The following is a 15,467-nucleotide window of genomic DNA, read 5'->3' as shown; positions in this document are numbered from 1 at the left end:
AGTACCACCGCAGAGGTGTCAGGGCCCTGAGGGATGTGTGCAACTCCTAATGCATCCTGTCAGTGTCGTGCTATGTGGGGGTGGATAGGGAAGTGTTCCCAGCCTTCGGGCATCCCAGAGCTCAACTTTTCACTTCTCTCCCACCCCATGGCATCGCTGCCAAAGAAATCCAGGGCTGACCATGTCTGTTTTTACTTGGTAATGCTCTCATGGTATTTATAGGGCAGTCAGTGAAAATCATTGCTTGGGTTTTAGGAACAAAATCTTTCACTTGGGGAAAAACCGCTCAGGTGGGATTAGGAAAGAGACTCAGCTGGGCAATGTGCTTACTCCTGTCTGTGCTGCTGGCCGAGGAAGCGGTGAAAGAGCAACAGTGTTAGCAGCTCAGTCTGTCTCCTGCCCCCGTCACATGTGGCAGTTGTACAGATGTGGACATTGAGGAAGCAGCTGTGACACTGACTTGAACTGCACGGGCAGGTTTTTGTGCTGGGCTGTGTCACTGTGTGAGGGGGGTGCTGTAATGCTGCTGACAGTAATAATCTGCAGCATCGTCCGCTTCAAACCTGCTGATTGTGAATGTGTAGTCGGTGCCGGACCCACTGCCGCTGAACCGGTCTGGGATCCCAGAGACACGGGTGGACGCATAATAGATAAGGAGCTTCGGAGCTTGTCCTGATTTCTGTTGGTACCAGTTTAAATAGTGAGTGCTTCCACTGGTGAGACTCGAACTGGCTTTGCAGCGGATAGTGACTGTGTCTCCGGGAGAAATTGTCAGCAATTCTGGAGTCTGAGTCATCACAATCTGCCCCCTGGAGACTGAATTAACAAACAGAACATAAATTAGAATGTATACGTGTATTCTCTATATACGCATTGCATAAATATATATCATTTATATACATATCAATCATATAGTTAATAAAAACAACATTTACAAATATCCCAGTGATTCGTCTTTGAGAATAATGCTAGCATAGTTCGAGGAGGTTTTTTTTTTTTTTCCTTTTCCTAATTGCTTGTATTTTTGTCCCCTTTAATTTTAAGTAGAAGCCATCATTTTAAAGTTGCTGTGTGAGCAGTGGAATAGTTAAGTATCATTGTACAACATTTCTAGATTTTTTTTCCCCATAAATTATTGTGGCTTAAATGATCCAGGTTCCCCTTCATGTGATTCTTACCTTGGATCCAGAGCACTAACAGCCAGATGAGCTGAGTCTGTGAGATCATCTTGCTACGTCTGACTGGCCTAGTGCTGATCCACAAATGATCGCAGTGACACGGAACATTTATAAGTGCTCAGAGCTGCATGGCAGCGCCCCTTGGGCGTTAAATATACAAATTGTGGTTCACAGATGAACATTCCCATCTGACCTAAAGTAATTCAGAAAAGGGGAAGCAAAAGGAGTCAGTGATGAAATAGGCAAGTGCAAATGGATGGACACTGGGAAAGTATGGTCCCTGTTTGTTAAACCAGGATTTCTGTTGGTGGCAGTGGTGTTCCCCAGAGGTGCCTATCTGTTTCCAGACCCAATTTTGATGAGTGCTGAACAACCCCATATTAAGTTACAGCCTCTGTCCCTCAGCGTGTGTTGAAATGGGCTTTATGAACCTGAAATGGAAATAAATATTCGCCACTCCTCATTTTTGCTTGGCTGATGGTTCACATTTAATGGCCTCAGAACAATTGTTCTCCTGTGAATCACCTCACAAGGATGAATTCAATGGGGATTCGTGCAGAAAGGGGGGGTAACTCCTTTCTTCCTTACTGCTCCGCACTGGATTCTATCGTTATAATGTGCCCCTTGGTGTCTGGCTGCTGGATACAATTAAAATAACCAGAGGAACAATGATGATAAACTATGAATTTTAGCAAACATAAAGATAACCATTCTACACTGAAATGCACCCCTCAGTTGCAGTCATGTGTACATTCTGTGAATGGCACTAAACTCTTTTGTCAGTTTGATACAGAAAGTAACAACACTTTGTATTATTTCAGCCACTCTGCCACATTACTGTTCTTAGCCTGAACCTAGGAACGAGTGAAGCAGCCACTGAAGCCAGGCCTACAGGAGCACTGTTGTGTTTTAGCTGTGCTGGGAAAGTGTTCCTAGTGTGGATGAAGTTATTAGGCAAACCTCTCATTAGCTGGAATAGCTTATCCCAGCCCCCAGGAGTGAATCAAGCTTCACCTGTAACAATGCATTTTTTGCTGGAGTAAACAATCTACAGTTGAGGCTTTTGCCACCCCCGCTATGTCAGTCATTAATCACTCCCCAGTGACAGAACTGTGCCAGCGACAGTTGGCAATGTGTACCTGGCCAGAGAGGTCCTCTTGGGAGGCCTGTCCTTACAGAAGCTGATCTTGAACACAAAACGTTAAACTGTAAGACTCGTCACAGTGCCAGTCTGCTGGTGGCTGTTTTGCAGTATGGAAATATGCAAAACACTCGACTCAGAATGTGCAGACTGGAGGCACTCACTGTAACTGTACAATCTCCAGGCCCCAATACAGAGGCTGCACCTAAATTTCTGCACACGGTCCTGGATGAGTGAGTGGAGTCCTTAGATCAAATCTAGCTGTTAGTTGGGGGTCAAACCTGTGTGTCAGCGTTAACTTTCTAAAGGGTTTGATAGACTTTTATGCATGTAAGGAATGTGCCAGCGGGAGCTCACTACTGCTGAAGGATTTGGGGAATGTGTCCTTTTGCATTTTCATGCAAATGATCTCCAAAGTGTGCATATGTAATGCCTTGTAAATAAAGCTTGATGGGAGCAGGTGAAGCAGTGAGGTTTTGTCTATTGTAAACAACATGTTGTAAAGTCACAATTTATGCTATCACTCAGTGTAAGAATTGTGAAGTCTCACCAATGTTTGAAGTTGTGTGGGGGTACAGGGTAGTCATCACTACTGTGTAAGATATGGATTGCACAGGGCTCCTTCCATCCATCTAAGCATTATGAGGTGAGAAGGGCGGGGGAGAGAGAGTGGTTGAATCAGCTGGCTGTGAGCCTTTTGACTATACAGCTGTAAGATTGGTTTGACTAGTTCTCCCCACTGTTCAAAGGTAGACCTAAAGGTGAGTCTGTGGTTTTTCCATGAGACTCCACCTTTGTGGATAGTGTGATGCTGTGGCTACGCCCAGAGCTGAATGCCACTATGAGCTGAAATCACTGGTAGCTGAAGCTAGGGAGAGCTAGAACCACAGGGTTTTGCCTATAGCAAAACCCACAAGACAGCAGTAGGCAACTAGCGACCAGCCGCCTGGCAGGCAGGGGCAAGCGGGCAGTTGGCAGGCGTGACCGGTGGCTGACCGGCAGGAGCCACTGGCAGGTGGCTGTTGGGGCAGCTGTCAGGGGCAAGAGGAATGCTGGATCAGCACAAAGGTGGCATTACCTCAGGCTCAATGAGGGAATGCATCAGGCTGATGTGTCAGGGCCTGCATGGGCTGGACAGAGTTGTAAGTGGGGCATTTGAAGAGGGGGTACAAAGAAAGTTTGGGTGTGTGGATTGACTGTTTACAGTATTGGACTGATGAGCCTGAGAGGCAAAGGACACTGCTCAATCCATTTGAGTTGGGACAGTTACTTGAGGGCTGTTTATGAACTCTGAGTGTGGCATTTTCCCAAGCTTATGCCATATGCCATTTCTGCCTTTTTCATTAAAATTTTCTTTTCTACACTCAGACTCTGTGTATGCAAGTGGGGAAGCACTGCCTTTCCGAGGTACCCAGAGGTATGTGAATTCCCCAGGCTACTGGGTGGGGGGCCCAAGAAGGTTCTATGTGAGAGGGATGAAAAGGAACCCCTAGATGTTCAACCTGGCCCTGGTTGCTGCTGACTCCTTCCGGCAGAAGGGTTACATGCAGATGGGCAACATGAGGCCTATGAACCAGTGAAGCTGTGTGTAAGCCCCCAAACTACTTAGTACTTATGTGGAGCACAAGCCCCTATGCATATTTTGTCACTTTTATGTCCAGCAGCAAGTTGGCTGGAGCTCACTGAACTCAAGATCCAGGAAAGCAGCTGGAACTCAATGCTAGTTTTCATGAAGCCAAACCAATGAAGTCTTCTGCCCCTGCGTGCCATCCATTCTCTTCCTTGAAATCGAAGAACAGACTGTAAAAGAAGCAACATGTTCAGAGTTTTCTGTTGGCTGCCCTAGAAGAGCAACTGGCCTGTGGAAGGGAAATCACTGCCGGGAGAAGAGAGACAAAGACCAGACCTAGGGGATGGAGAACAAGTGTCCTTACAAAACAGCCCTAGAGCAAACCTCTGGCAGGTACTGCAGTGACACCCCCGCCCCTGTAGTGGATGATCCCATCACTGGAGGATGCTGGAGCCTTCATTCAGGAGGGAGCTAACAGTCACAAAGCTGGGGAAGTCTGGGACAGTGATGAGAAGAAATGTTTCTGAGGATCCCCAACAGGCTAACAGATTCTCATTGGACCCAGTCATAGTCCCAGTAGAAGGGGGACTGGACCTTTTCCCCGTGTTTCTGACATGCTCCTGGGGGCTTTTTTCCCAGCGATATGGACTGACATCACTACTATTGCTCTTCCACAGAACCCTTTTGGGGACCTGAAAAAGTCAACTTCCAGCCACTTCTGCTGTCTCGCAGGATCCATATTCTCATTCCTTCTTCCCAGTAGCAGAATAGTGCTGCCTGCAGCTTGTAATGCAGCCAGTTGTCATTTCGCTTGCCCACCAGGGCTGTTGGCAAGGGAACCCGGTGAGATATTCCTTTGCTGCCTTTGCAGCCTTCCCAGTCTGAGAGCCCTGGAGTTCAGGGCCTCGTTCTTTCATTCCCTTCACCTCTCCTCCACCAGCACTGCTCAGAAAGCCCTGGGCTGTGCATGGCTCTGTTTCCATTCTGAAATGCTTGTGAAATTGCTGAGCCATGTTCTGATTCATATTTCTGCTGCAGGCTGGGCGCAGTGGGAGAACATCAGTGTTTATGGCCCATCCAGCAAAGTGTGTATGTACTAACCCTACCTCTGTCCCCATATCAAATGTGGACATGTCACAGGTAAAGTGAGTGTTTAATAGGCAGCTGTGATGTTGAACTGAGCTGCACAGACAGGTTTTTGTATTCATCTGTATCACTGTGTGTGGGGTCTCATAGCCTTGCTGACAGTAATAATCTCTAGCATCTTCAGCTTGTAAGACGCTGATCGTGAGAGTAAAATTGGTTCCAGACCCACTGCCACTGAACGGGGATGGCACTCCACCTTGCAGACAGGTAGCACCATAGATTAGGAGCTTGTCCAGATTTTTGCTGGTACTAAGTTAAAATTTCAATGCCAGAAACATTAGTAAGGCTTGAACTTGAACTTGAACTTGGCTTTGCACTTCATGGTGACTTGCTCTCCTGGAGATACTGCCAGGGACTCTGAAGTCTGAGTCACCATAATGTCCCCAATGAAATCTGAGTAGGCAAAAATAAATGTTAATGGAACTTATATCTTAATTAGACTAAAGGGTATTGCATGTTTTCAAATATGCCCATGCACATCTTTTCCATGATTATCAGAGTTCTGGCTGTGAGGATGACCTTGAGCCTGAGGTGAGTTTTCCATTCTAATCATTACTCGTGGGGCTTGAGTCAAAGCTCATTGTATCCTGAGAAAGATTCACTCCATTGTTGTGGGCATTGGCTCTAGACAATCGTTTTCAAATACTTTTTTTTTTTAAAAAAATCTTAATTGTGGTCAAATATGAAAAAAAAAGTAGCACTGCATCAGTACTGTAAGACTCTGAGGAATCTTCGGAGGTTACTATGCAAATTTTGTAAATGTCTTGAGGGACAAATGAAAGAATGATTTTACTTTTTATGTAAAGCCAGTTCCCTCTTCTTTTCATCCTTAGCATGAATGCAGAGCACTAACAGCCAGATCAGTTGAGCCTGGGAGATCATCTTGGTATGTCTGACTGGCCGATGCTGATCAATGAACTGTCATGTGTGACATGGAACATGTATAAGAGGTCAGAGCGGAAGGGTGTGAGTGACGTGAATTTTGGTCAGAGATGAAAATTCATTTCTGATACCAAATTGCCTCAGAAAAGCAGTCCAGTTCCAGGCTCCCCCACTGCCAGCATGGGCCCACCATCTTGGAGTACCCATATTGTTCCAGCCCCGACCACAGCACCCTGGATGGTTTTCCATGTTGTCTACCCGTAAGGCCAGTGCTCAGTGGGATGATGTTGATTTAGGTGGGAAGTTTTTCAATGTGCTGCTCACAGCTGGAGTATGATGGCCTGTACTGGTGATCAGAGGAGTCATCTCGCAGAAGGAAATATGCCTTCTTGTTCTGGGTCTTGGATGGGATGAAGTTCCTGGAGCAAAGTGGAGTAACAAAGTTCAGCTCCATTTTGATATGATTCTCTTCATCACCAGCAGCGGTAGTAGCTATGAAAAGTCACTCTCACAGATGCAAAGATGTGGGAGATGTTTGCAGAATTTGTTCTTTATGGTGCAAGACCTGCTTCATCACCTCCTGTTTAAAGATGCGTCTAATCCACCAATCTACCATTTTAGCTCTAGGCACCCCATTCAGACAATTCCTTTGAAGAACTGTGATGTTGCCTTTAATTAGAGTATTAGTGGAAGACCAAGTTTCAAACAGCCAGTATATATGTCGTGACAGATCCTAGACAGCCTCTTGGTTTTGATCTACCATGTCTTCTGTGTGCAAAGTTCAATCACTTCACTGTCGATGGGGTCTTCATGATGTTTTCTTTTGCTGCCATGGTCAGTTAGAAGACTTAGATCACATACTTGCTGGCTGCTTCCACAGGCCAATGTTGCTTTGTTACCTCCTGGGCTTACAAGATTCCCTTCCCTTAGCTGTTGAATGATTTGAGAAATTTACACTAACATACTTGACTTGAAGGTTGATCTAAATACCATCACAATAAAAAGTGTCACTATTGTACTGGAAATTTCCTCCCAAACATAACATTAACATGCTCTCTCTTTGATAAATGAACTGTAGGTGTAATTTGCTCTCTTGATTCCTGCTTTTTGGTTTTTGCTCTTGCCTCAGAGACACTATGGAAGTGAGAGTCTTGATCTGGAATTTCCCGAGAGCTGATTAATTAAATTCTCAAACACAATATTTCTTAAACATAGTGGTATGGGAAGGTAGCTCACTGCATTTAACTTTTCTTCATGAATCTCTCTCGGAATCAATTCCCATTGTAAGTGTAAAAGCAGAAAAGACATCTTTTGAATATTAACTGTTTAAGACTACTTTGCAAGATGCCCCAAAGGCCACAACTAAGAAAGAAAACTGCACTTAGGCTTGGCAGAATTTGATATGTTTTGTAATTACGGTGGATAACAGTTTTTTATTTTAAGCATGTTTAATTTTGTTGGTAGCCTGAAATTATGGCGTTTACAACTTTCTATCAATTTGAATATTCACAGTTGTGGGAAATGAAGGGAGTGTCAGACAAGAATTTAATGAAGGCAGAACCACAGAATTTTTCCTTAAGATAATCTTTAGTTCCCACAGTTAGGAGGTTTGAATGAAAAAAAGAAAAAAAATTCCAAACCCTCAGGTCTTTTGTTGCATAATTATATTCTAGAACCAGCAGACAATTCCAGATGTCAAAAGTTCTCCAAACACCTTCTCCCGTACTCCACACCCCCTCCTGCGCTCAAAGCTCCTCAGCTCTAACTCTGTACCAGAGCCCACACCTCCAGCTGGAGCTTTCAGCCCCCTGCCCACCAACCCCCTGCCCTGGCCCAAAGCCCCACACATCCTTAACCTCTAATTTCTGGACCCACTTCAGAGCCTGTACACCCAGCCTAGGGCCCATACTCTCTCCCACACTGTTCTGCCCCATCCAGAAAGCTGGCAACCCTCGAGGTGCAAGAAGGCTGCTTGAGGAGCATAAGAGTTTCTCAGCCTTGGTCTCTGATTACAATGAATTCCTGAAGCAGATTTTCAGTCTAGCAACTGGACACTGGTGCTGGGATAGATTCCTGAGAGGAGGGTTTCCCCACAGACTGTTTGTGATCACCAGTCTCCCACGTATGGGGTGTGAGTGAATGGAAAAGTAATGCTTGGGATACTCGGACTCCACATCACCGATTCTCCCCCTTCCCCTCAGCGGCTGAATTACTAGGCTGGGACAGTTGCTGCCGCTTGGTAGCGTGGTGGCAACGGTGCTGCCATGGGACACTGATGCTGGGGGGAAAGAGCCGTCGGTATTAATGCCAGTTCAGCGGTGGGGAGCAGGAGGACTATGTGGTGTGGAAGGGTTTTTGAAAACATTGGTCTGAAGGCTAGAGTCATGGGTACACTCTGGATAGGAAGCAGCTGTCGCCATGAAAGGAAGAGGGTGGGGAGGTTTTTGTACTGGTCTGTATCACTGTGAGAGGCGAGCTACGATACTGCTGGCAGTAATAATCTCCAGCATCTTCAGCCTCAACCCTGTTGATTGTGAGAATGAAATCGGTGCCAGACCCACTGCCACTGAACCGGTCTGGAATCCCAGAGGCACGTGTTGAAGCAAGATAGATAAGGAGCTTTGGAGCTTGTCCTGATTTCTGTTGGTACCAGGCTAAGTAGTTATAGCTACCACTGGTGAGGCTCGAACTGGCTTTGCAGCGAATAGTGACACTGTCTCCAGGAGACACTGCCAACGATTCTGGAGTCTGAGTCATCACAATCTGCCCGCTGGAGCCTGAATTAGGGAACAACATATAAATTAGTATGTACACGTGTAGTCTCTCTCATATAATATGTCAGTAGTATAGTTCATCAAAATGAACCAGGCATTGATTTGGTAAACTTTCCCATATCCTGCAATACATATTTATGATAGTTAACAAGTAATCCTATAGCAACTTAGAGACCAACAAATTGATTAGGTCATGAGCTGCCGTGGGTTAGACCGTTTATCTGAAGAAGTGGGTCATACCCAGAAAAGCTCATGACCTAATTGGTTGGTTAGTCTCTGAAGTGCTACAGGACTGCTTGGTTGTCTGTGAAGCTACAGACTAACATGGCTGCACCTCTGAGAATACTTATGATATTGATAATAATAAGTTTGAAGTGGCTGTTTTGTCCCAACCTGTCTCCAGTTGTTTCTATTTCCCTTGCAGTCCTGATGCAAGGGACACGCGCTTCTCAGAAGTTACTTTCGCTAATGTTTAGGGATTCATATAGAACATTCCTAGATTTCGTAAATTTCTTTCTTTTTTTTTTTCTGGCTCATTGTAGCTTAATTCATCCCGTGCTCCCTTCATTTGATTCTTACCCTGAAACCAGAGCGCCAACAGCCAGATGAGCTGAACTTGGGAGATCATCATGATATGTCTGAGTGGCCTGATGCAGATCAGCAAACTGTCCCAGGTGACATGAAGCTTTTATATTCACCCAGAATTGCAGGGCGGTGTCACCTGGGGGTGAAATATGCAAAGTGAGTTGAGAGAGAAGTTCTCAGCTGCTGTAAACACATGCAGAAAAAAGAAGTGAAAGACTGAGGCTGAAATAGGCAAGTTAGACTTGTTTGATTCTTGGTAGACAACCCCCATTTTCATTAAAATGGCAGTTCCGTTAATAGTGACTGTGGTGACCAGAGAGCCCGGTCTCTGGGTCAGGATCATTTTGTGTTGTCTGCTGAACTACCCCGTTACAGATTACAGTCTCTGTCCTTCACTCTGTGTTGAAATTATGTTAGTTGGGTGAAATGGGAACAGCTCATTAATATTTCCTTGCAGCTCACTGAAATTTAATATGTTCACAATCCTAGTTGTACGAGGAATATCCTCAGAAAGGTGATATCAATAGCATTACCCACTGGCGTCGGGAGGGTCTCGCAGGGGACTCACTCATCCTCTAAGTGCTACTGCCTCCTGGCTTTGTCATCCCACTAGAGAGCCCATTCAAGAGTATCAGCAACGAAGGGTCCTGTGGCACCTTATAGACTAACAGAAAAGTTTTGAGTCAAAAGCAGCTTCCCCTCTCCCTTGGTGTTCATACCTCCAGATCAACTGTTGGTAGTAAGCCTCACTCTTGCTGACTGAGCTAACCTTGTTATCCCCACCCTTGCTGTGGCTTATTTATACCTGGCCCTGCAGATTTCCAAGACCAGCATCTGATGAAGTGAGTTTGTGCTCACGAAAGCTCATGCTCAGAACTTTTCTGTTAGTCTATAAGGTGCCACAGGACCCTTCGTTGCTATTACAGATCCAGACTAACAGGGCTACCCCTCTGATACATTCAAGAGTGTGTGAGCCCTGTAGTGTTGCTCCCCATGTTCTGTGTAACATTGCTAAAATAAATTGGGATTTTCTTTCCTGCAGATGTAATGCTAAACTCTTAAGTCTGTATTTCAGCCCTTGAAATGTTTGGCCTAATTTTCCAAACTGAAGTCTTCAAAGCAGCTCTCCCTGGATGGTAGCTGAATGTGGCCACCTACAGTCAGTTGCCTGGAAGTTCAGCATCTTGTTTAAAGAAATTTGGTATAGAAGTGGCCATTCGGTAAATGTTCTTTTGCTGTGCAGAGTGTAACAGGGCAGAGCTCACTGGAAGAAAATACCATATTTCGTGTACAAACACTAAATACGCAGAACTGCACCAAAAATGCCTTTTGGTTATGGCACTTGAGAGTCTGAGACACATTAAAATTATCATCTTTTAAAATTGACAAAATATTAATTTATCCGCTAAAAGAATGGATCAGGAAAGTGAATGTATTTTTGATTTTTATTTGTTTGAACAACACATTCAGCGTGCTGATCAAGTGAAAAGGAGCTCTTCCTTCCTTCTAAAACAACAGTACATTAATGGTCCAAAACACAGCCAGGATATTATATATGCTTTAGAACTGGGAACACTTCTGTAGGTTTTTCATTCATGGGTGATGAAAGAAATAGAGCTATGAAAGTGAGAGAGCCATTGCTAAGTTCATGTTACCTGTACCTTATGCAATGCTGCTCATAGCCTTCCCGGGCTACGTCTACACGTGCACCCAACTTCGAAATAGTTTATTTTGATGTTGCGACATCGAAATAGGCTATTTCGATGAATAACGTCTACACGTCCTCCAGGGCTGGCAACGTCGATGTTCAACTTCGACGTTGCTCAGCCCAACATCGAAATAGGCACAGCGAGGGAACGTCTACACGCCAAAGTAGCACACATCGAAATAAGGGAGCCAGGCACAGCTGCAGACAGGGTCACGGGGCGGACTCAATAGCAAGTCGCTCCCTTAAAGGGCCCCTCCCAGACACACTTTCATTAAACAGTGCAAGATACACAGAGCCAACAACTAGTTGCAGACCCTGTATATGCAGCACGGACCCCCAGCTGCAGCAGCAGCAGCCAGAAGCCCTGGGCTAAGGGCTGCTGCCCACGGTGACCACAGAGCCCCGCAAGGGCTGGAGAGAGAGTATCTCTCAACCCCCCAGCTGATGGCCGCCATGGAGGACCCCGCTATTTCGATGTTGCGGGACGCGGATCGTCTACACGTCCCTACTTCGATGTTGAACGTCGAAGTAGGGCGCTATTCCCATCCCCTCATGGGGTTAGCGACTTCGACATCTCGCCGCCTAACGTCGATTTCAACTTCGAAATAGCGCCCAACACGTGTAGACGTGACGGGCGCTATTTCGAAGTTACTGCCGCTACTTCGAAGTAGCGTGCACGTGTAGACGCAGCTCCTGTGTAGTTTACTTTTATCCTAGCAGATAAGTGACATGTTCCCTACATGGGATCTGGGATCTGGGTCTGTGAGGCTCTGATAAAGGAGAGGTAGCTGTGTTAGTCTGTATCTTTGAGAACAACAAGAAGTTTTGTGGCACCTTATAGACTCACAGATATTTGCCCACAAAAGCTTATGCTCCAAAATGTCTGTGAGTCTATAAGGTGCATCAGGACTTCTTGTTCTGCTAAAGGAGTTATCCTAAAATGTTGTTTGTTGCAAGTGTCCACTATTTAAAGTTGCAACCCCCTTTGATTTATAAAGCCAATTTTAATACCTATGTGTATTTTTTCCCTCAGAAAATATTTGCTTTGAAAATTGCCTGGTTCCCTCTGAAGGAAAAGGGGAATGTTTCAGCAAAGATTGAAGGAAATTATCAAATTGCTTGAAGATGAGGTCAAGAGCATAAACTGGATTTGAATGTTTCCTTTTGTGCATGTTATCTCATTGTAGATCAAAACTGGCTTGTTGCTGTCCCTTTGAACAGTGCCAGTTAGGTAAATCTCTTCTAATGCTCAAAGACTTGCTGTTTTTTTTTTTTTGGTCCCAGTTCTGGTCCCATTGAATCCAGTGGGAGAACGAAGCCTGTTTCCTCTCATCTCAGTGAGAGTAAGGGTGAGAAATGATACATCAAAAGGAGCAGGTGAGAGAGGTGTTTGTCTTTTGTTTATCATCATGCCAGAGTGCCATAGCCTTGTTGCTGCGGTGGATTTCCATCATCTTTAGATGATTATGAGGGTGCATGAGAAATATGACGCTTAGGCTTTTATGTGGATTTTTGCTGGCATTACATTAGCTTTACTCCAGGTGTTTCAATAAAGTCTGACTAGCTGAGCAGCAGTTCTGCAGAAAAGGACCTAGGGATTACAGCGGACAAGAAACTGGATCTGAACCAACAGTGTGCCCCTGTTACCAAGAAGGCTAATGGCATATTGGGGTGTATTAGGAGCATTGCCAGAAGATGGGGCAAGTGATTATTCCCCTTAACTAGGCACCGGTGAGACCACAACTAGAGAACTGTGTCCAGTTTTGGGTCCCCTGCTAAGCAAAGTATATGGACAAATCGGAGAGTGTCCAGAAGAGGGCAACAAAAATAATTAGGGTGCTCGGACACCAGACATATGAGGAGGAGAGGTGAGGAGAGCTTGTCAGAAGAGAAGTCTGCAGAAGAGAAAAGTATGTGTGAGTGTAGGGGGGGGCAAGGGTGTGATTAACAAGAGCCTTCATTTATTTGAAGGGGATTCCAAAGAGAATGGATCTAGACCATTCTGAGTGGTGGCAGATTATAGAACAACGGTCTCAAGTTGCAGTCGAGGAGGTCTAGGTTGGACATTGGGAAAAATGATTTCACCAGGAGGGTGGGGAAGCACTAGAATGGGTCACCTAGAGAGGTGGCGGAATGTCTGTCCTTAGAGGTTTGCCCCAAATAGCATGTGGCTGTAGCACTGAGAAGCTGGCTTGATTAAGGAAGCAACTGTGACAACGAATGAAAGAGCACAGGCAGGTTTTGGGATTGGTCTGTGTCACTGTGAGAGGTAAACTCCAGTTTTGCTGGCAGTAATAATCTCCAGCATCACCTGCTTCAATCTGGCTGATTGTGAGAGTGAAATCAGTGCCAGACCCACTGCTGCTGAACCGGTCTGGGATCCCAGAGGGACGGGTAGAACCACTGTAGATAAGGAGTTTTGGAGCTTGCCTGGATTTCTGTTGGTACCAAGCTAAGTGAATAGTGCCTGAAGAGCCCGTAATGCTTGAACTGGCTTTGCAGTTGATGGTGACTCTGTCTCCTGGAAACACTGCCAGAGATTCTGGAGTCTGAGTCAGCACAATGTCTGCACTGGAGTCTGAATATACAAAGAGAATATAAGTTAGTACAAATATAGATCTAGTCACTCCACTACAGTTTGCAATCGTAAAATAGTCACAGATGCCTGCTCACGCAATTATTAAGCCTAGTTACCTGCCGCGATGCTAATGGTAAACTCAGTCTAACCCCTGTTCCTCTTGCTGGTTATTTATTCAGATATCTCTCCTTCTGCGATTTCAGTTAAAGTGAAAGAAAGATTTTTGCTAAAGAACTGTAATTCCCTTGCAACTGTTTTTTGAACATTTCTATTTCAGTAATTAAGGGCCTCAGTCAGTTTGAGCCTAGTCGTGCCAGTCGCTGTCCAGAGAGATAATAGGTAACTGTCCCTGCCACAGCCAGATAATTGCCTGCATAGATTTCAAGGGTAGATAATGAAAGTCAAAATACACCATTTCTAGGTCTTAAAATTTCAGTCGCTCCTGATAGTTCATCAATTCCTTCGTGTTCTGATCCTTACCCTGGCTCCAGAGCACCAACAGCCAGATGAGCTGAGCCTGTGAGATCATCTTGCTACTCTGACTGGCTCTGTCCTGATCAACAAGCTAGAATGAGCGACATTTATAACAGGTTGGAATAGCGGCTGCAGGTCACTTGGGCATGAACTATGCAAATTGGATTCAGTGATGGAAATTCATGTCCAGTCCACAGACAAGCACAAAATGCATAGGGGTGGGTCGCCCCCCAGTCACGGGGCAAGAGCTTCTCTGTTACAATGACGTTTGTTAGGACAAAATGGCAATAAGTCTTCCTAGGAAGAAGAATATCCTGGGCAAGTGGTGAGTGTCAGTGTTAGGCTGGAGATCTCCTATTGGTAAGGACTCAAATGGTGTGAACTCTCTTTAACAGAGAAAATAGGCTGAAGGCTGCCATCAGGTGTTACTCCTGGTTTTCTACTGGTTAAATGAGAGTTGCATGTGGCAGACAGAGACTAGGTTCCATGGAACTCATTTGTTTTCATTATTTTAGATTGCAAACAACAATTTCTGTTGTTGTGGTATCCACTTATTTAGAATATCAGATTCTCCAATATAGGCATTGTACTCATCTGTTGGTGATGGTATGGCAGTTCATCTTGGATGTTCTACTTAATGCTGTGGTTAATCAGGATCAGCTAATCTATTTTCAAACATGTCTTTTTGTATACCAAGCAATAAAGAATGTTGAAAAGTGTGCTAATGTGGGAGTGAAATCTTGAATCCCTACTTACGTACCCAGTGCAAAGGGCGATTCTTGCTGCAGTGTTAAGGTCAATGTGATATCTGTGGATTTACCTCTTCAATCTGTTGTGTCCTAATACAGCTTGATTTTTAGTAATGAGACAAAGCCTATGATATGAGGAGTGGAGGGGAAAGCTCTGTTATCCAATCCTCATCTCTACGCCCTATAGGAATTAGAGTAGGGAGAAAAGGGGAACAGGGCAGTAGGGCATTTATAAAGCTTGGGCAAGTGAGCCAAGAGTTCCACTTGGAAATTAAAATTCAATTACAAATCTCCAAATCCAGCATTTATACATTTTCCAAATCAGTTAAATAAAACTATCATAAATGTGCTGGAAAATATCTGGGAGAAAAAGTGAAAATACTTTGCATTTTAAACCAATTTATTTATGAAACAAAGGAAGCATTGTCTAAGGTTAGTGACTTGACCATTTCTGGCACCATTGTCCTTAGGAATTTTAGCGCTAGAGGTTCTCATTAACTTTCAGTGAACTAGCCACTGAAGTGAGCTAGTGGGAGAAACAGAAAGTTCTCTGCTGGTGCAGAACAGGTGTCCATCCTGCTTTTGTATTCACTCTGATGGGCTGGGTGCCCTGTGAAAATATGCAAAATGCTCCAGCAAATACATCTGTTCTGTGCAGCCGTACATGCCCTGCATCCTGGTG

The 15,467-nt window shown here is 44.9% G+C and overlaps 1 pseudogene; it reads right to left on the bottom strand.

The window, feature by feature from the left end:
* Nucleotides 1-496: 496 nt before the first annotated feature.
* LOC142012217 (uncharacterized) lies at nt 497-14,091 on the bottom strand (annotated as a pseudogene).
* Nucleotides 14,092-15,467: the final 1,376 nt, after the last annotated feature.

This window comes from Carettochelys insculpta, chromosome 4 (assembly GCF_033958435.1).
Source record: "Carettochelys insculpta isolate YL-2023 chromosome 4, ASM3395843v1, whole genome shotgun sequence".
NCBI lineage: Eukaryota > Metazoa > Chordata > Testudines > Carettochelyidae > Carettochelys > Carettochelys insculpta.
Note: the sequence above shows the minus strand (reverse complement) of the source record. Positions and strands in the feature narration are given on the sequence as shown.